Consider the following 5,123-nt stretch of genomic DNA (forward strand, 5'->3'; position numbering starts at 1 on the left):
CTGCCAGACAACTGCTGTAAACGTGGTGACCAGTCAGGGCCCAGCCCCATGGGACACAGCTGTTCCTTCTGTGTCTGCTATAGGTGGGAGCAGAGCAGAGGAGAAAGCACAGGATGCCACACACCTAGCTATTCTGAGCCTCAAAACAGAGAGCACTGGGAGAAGGCCAGAACCCTGCCCACAGCTTAGCTGAGACACTGGACACCGCCCTTCTCACCCCACCATGGGAGGCGAGGGTACTGGGCTCTGCCTTTGGTGATCATAGGGGCTGAACACAGGTATTTAGAATGCACAGGCTGCCTGTTACCTTGTAGAGTGGTGGCTAAAAATGAAGACTAGGGGCTCCCATTTACAAAGTGGTTTATTGAATTGTTAGAATCATGTAGTCACTGAACAGGATGGACATGAGACAATATGGGCCCTGCTGGGGGACTGGGGTAATCTGCATGTCCTCCCTTCTGTGATGTCCACATGCACCAGGAGCCACCATTGTGCTAGCTGGTGTTTGTGCTTTGATGTTTCTTGGGTCACAGGCTCAGCTGCAATGTTCAGTAGACCTGTTCCAGCCTCTTGGCCCAGGATCCCTTATAGCAAGTTATGTGTAGAAGCCTCTGGATGGAGACCTCAGGAGCTCAGGTGTCACTGCTGCCCCCTAAGGCACAGCCTGCCTTATCTACAGCAATCACCCCAAAGTATCAGTGTCTGAGTGACCTATGCCAGGTCATACAGAGCAGAAATAAGGGAGCACTATGGAGGACACAGAAACTGCAGTCAGGGGCACCCTACAAAATCAAACAGCTATGTTTTCCAAAAATAGTTTTTACAGCACCTTAAGTGATTTACAAAAAAAGCTATAAAACTCATAGCCCTGGCTGGTGTAGCTCAGCGGATTGAGCACAAGCCTGTGAACCAAAGGATCGCAGTTCGATTCCCAGTCAGGGCACATGCCTGGGTTGTAGGCCAGTTCCTGGCAGGAGACACACGACACATTGTGTGTCCCCAGCAGAGGCAACCATACATTGATATTTCCCTCCCTCTCTCCTTCCCTTCCCCTCTAAAGATAAATAAATAAAATCTTTAAAAAAAAGCTATAAAACTCATGTTTACTAGGATATACATGTCAAATAGGGGCATTACTTCCCACTACTGTACAGGGAGGTCACAGTGGGTTCCACCCCCCTCTGCACATGTACAGGTTCACCCCCACACACGCGCTACCCATAGATATGCTGCTGCCTGGACTCAGTTCACAGCTTGAGGACTTTGCCAGGGGCCATGGGGCTGCTGTCCTCTATGGAGGTGTCACTCAGCTCACTGGCATCACTGCCCCAGGCCTCCCAGTCCTTGTCCTCTCTATCCACTCTCTGTCTATACCTCAGGTCCAAAGTGTCCTCATCTCAACCCAGTTCCTACTGTTGTGAATGCTGAGCACTGCTGGAGCCTTCCTCCTGGGCCAGTGCCCCACTTCCTACTTCATGAGCAAGTGTGAGCTTCCAAACACAGGGCCATGGCCAGCCAGGGCCTCTCTAAAGGCTGAGAAGGATGTACCCTGCAAAGGCAGGCTCAGGCCAGGGCTGAAGAGGCCAGCTGTCTTGGCCCCCCAGGAGACACTACTCCCAAAGTAAAATAACTCCGTGGAGAGCAGCAGGGAGAAGCCAGAAAAGGGAAGGCCTTTCTTGGGGTCCCCAGGGAGGCTAGGTGTGCCCCTATCCTGGCCCTCTGGCACCTTCTCCCTCTTGCTCCCCAGCCACCTATTCCACAGTGAGTCCCTGCCTTCAGAGCTCAGTACCGATGTGCTCTGCAGTTGACTCTGGTGGGCGAAGCCCTGCTCACTGGAGGGTGAGGCCAGCCTGGGGCCCTCCCCTCCCTGTCTGATTCCAGGCTCAGAGTCAGTATGCTCTGGCTCCAAGAGGTCACAGGCAAAGTTCCACTGGAGGTTCCTGCCCCTGTGCTTGGTTTTGCATGGCTGTACAGTTGACCAAAAGCACTGTCCTCAGGCAGTAAGCCTGGCCCCTCTTGAGCTCTGATTTTTGTGAGGATAAAGGTCTCTCCTCCCTATGGGTGACCCTCTGGCAGACAGTCTCACTGAAGCTCCTGGGTGGTGCCTGCTGGCCTCTGGACCTCTGAGCAGTGGGGAGGCAGGCCTGCTCTGTGTGGAGGCCATCCCTTACTCTTGTGGCTAGCTGAGGGGTACCCCTCTGCCTCTGGTTCCATGTGCATATGTCAGGATGAATGACCAGGTCTAGAGCCTCCACCTTCTGGGATAGTGGCTGTAGCTTGGGCACAGTCCCTGGCCCGAGTATGGTGGGACTCCCTCCTTGAATTACTAAACCACTTAGTCCTTGGCCTTTCTGGCCAAAAACTTTCTGATCTCCACTTGATGCTGTTATCAACTGTCCACAGAACTGTTGTCCTCAGACTGAGAGCTGGGCCTGGCAGCTGAGCCATGCAGGTGACTGGCTTCTGCATTGCTGGAGCACATACACCCTTTGCATGCTCTCCACTGTGATGGGAGGGCCAAGGGCATGTTGGCGGGCCCAGTGCTGCCAGGCTTTGCTCTGTCTGGCTGCAGAAGATGCTGGAAGGTTTCCTCAGAGGGTCATTCTGAGATGCAGACCCAGGGCCTGTATCTCAGTGATGCTGAACCTGGCTTTCTTCCTGCCCGCAGTGCTGGGGTTCCTATATCACTTCTTGAACCTCCACTTGAATCATAACAAGTCCTTCATGGTGGTGTCTGGTCCTCATCATTGTCCAATAAGCTGCTCTTGTCCTCAGAGCTCTCCTTGTCCACACTCCTCATCTCCTGCCTTTTTGTGGCCTGAAAACACACTGTTCCTCACATATGTGGCCACAGGTTCATCACCCAGCCTGACAGTCCTGCAGGGGAGAAGCTGCTCCTGGTTTCACCCTCCCTTCTAGGGGCCTCACTGGCTTTTCCCTGGCCAACGTCAGTGTCCGGGGCACCCTGCTTCACCATCTTTCTTGTTTTGGGGGGTGTGGATGACTACATGGTTTTGCTGTCTCTCCTGCATCTCCTTTTGCAACTCAATGACAGGACCAATGTTTTAGAGACAGGGCCTTGGGGCCACCAGCCTGCCCACTGGGGCCAGGCAACAGCAGTGGGCTCTGTGCAGACTGCAGGCAGGTGTCTGTTCCAGCCAGCAAACTCCCTGATTGTGCCTTCAGTGACAGAAATATCTGGATCTCCCTGTCTATGCTGTAGTTACTGTCCACGGAGCTGCTGTACTCATCTGGGTAGGAAGGCACATTTGGGGGACAAGGAAGCAGGCTGGTGGACAGGGGTCTCACACCGCCTTCCCCAGGGGCTGGAAAGATTGTTTTGGAAATGTCCAGGATCTCTTCAGCACACATGAGCTAAGTGGACATGTCTGCCAGGCAAGAGGACTTGTTCACAAACTTGCTATTGGCCGTTGTGTTTCCTGGTGGTGCAGGGGCTTTGGTTTCCTTTGGTGGCTTGGAGAGACTGTCAGGGTCAAGGCCACCTGGGCTAAGGTCCACGGCCTTTGAAGCCCCTGACTTCTTGCCTAGTGTTTTCCCGTGGGTTTGAGCAAGGCACCTTTTGTGGTGTGGCTCCTGCTGTGAGCAGGGAGTGTCAGGCTGCTCCTCCCCCAGCTGGGTTTCTGTGGTGGGTCCCTGCTCGCCTTTCTTTTCTCCAGCTGGTACAGCTGGATGGTCACCTTGATGTAGCCATAGCTGCTGGAGTCATATGCCTCATGCGCCAGGGCTGCATTCTTGGCTCCCTGTCATCTCCTCCTTGGGCCCAGATTCCTTTTGAACCCGCCCTTACTGTGGGATTCTCCAGTTCCACTGGCATTGGCTGGCCTGGGAACTGTTGGCTTCAGACCACCCAAGTTCTCTAGCTCTGTGGTGACTCTAGACCTGAGGCTTCTTGGCTGCATGGTCGCCTCTGCCAACCAAGGAGATTTCCTGAAGAAAAACTCCTTACAGGCTCTGGCCAAATCCTGTTAATATACCTTGACAATCAGCTGTTTGCAGGATCTGAGTGCCAATTTGGCCAACTTATCATTGGGGTCTGTTTTTTTTACCCACAGATACGTCTTGTATTGTCTGTTCTCATTCAGAAACTGCTCTGTTTCTGCACAGATGCTCTGCTCAAAGGAGTCCTGGTTACTGAGGCAGACTGGAGAGACGAGCCCAGGGCCTCACTGGCTCCCATGTGGCCACCAGGGACACCTCCTGAGCCAGGTGCCAGTTTGAGGGGGACACGGGGCAGGTGGGGTGCTAATCTGAGGAGGCCTTGTTTTGCACTGAGTGTCTCCGTCGGCATGGGAAGCCCTACTACTCTTGGTGGTCCGAGGAGCAGACATGAAACCTACAGCTCCCCAGCAGCTCCCATGTGGACTGGAGATCAAGCAGGAGGGGAGTTCATGATGAACATTCTAGTGACAGGGAGGCATGTTAAACCCAGGCTTTGAATACCCACTAGCTTCACCTCCTCAAAAAGCTTCCCTGGTGCTAACAAGATAAAGGCCAAACACAGTTCTCTGCATGTTAAAAAACAGGAAGATTCCATCCCTGGGTGAGTGAGAGGCATGTCAAGGGTTGATTCATTCTTGGTGGGAGGAGTGAGCCCTTGAAACTCTCTTCCAGTCTAGGTTCAGAGTTCTGATGGAGCAACCAAGTTTGCCACGTCATGGGCATGAGGTCTTCATCACCCCACCTTCACACCGTGGTGTCCTTTGCTGACTTTTAGAACAGACTCTGTACTCCACCCAGTTGCCCCACCACTAGCTGGGCTCCAGCCTGCCCATTCTGCATCCCAGGGAAAGAGGGATGGGGGGAGGGGTTGCACAGAGGCAGCTGGTTTCTGGCATCATTCCTCTAGGACATCACGGAGGAGGCTACAGCCATCTTCAACCTGCTGCTGCTTTCCATCCTGCTTTTTCCCATTTTTTAAGCTTTAAATTTATAATATGTTTATCAGGCAGAATCATAAACAATTGGTCTGCAGTCTGGATTCTGCCTGAATTTTTTTTTCATACAGTGAAGTTTTTGCTACTGTTGTTGCTTTAGTTAGTGTGTGTGTGTGTGTGTGTGTGTGTGTGTTTATAGACTTACATAATGTATATAAAACCAAAAAA

General features: G+C 52.7%; 1 pseudogene; it reads right to left on the reverse strand.

Moving 5' to 3' along the window:
• Nucleotides 1-1,247: 1,247 nt before the first annotated feature.
• LOC118990045 (protein phosphatase 1 regulatory subunit 26-like) lies at nucleotides 1,248-4,349 on the reverse strand (annotated as a pseudogene).
• Nucleotides 4,350-5,123: the final 774 nt, after the last annotated feature.

This window comes from Sturnira hondurensis, unplaced genomic scaffold, assembly GCF_014824575.4.
Source record: "Sturnira hondurensis isolate 20B ecotype Veracruz unplaced genomic scaffold, ASM1482457v3 Scaffold0000856, whole genome shotgun sequence".
In the NCBI taxonomy this organism is placed as follows: domain Eukaryota; kingdom Metazoa; phylum Chordata; class Mammalia; order Chiroptera; family Phyllostomidae; genus Sturnira; species Sturnira hondurensis.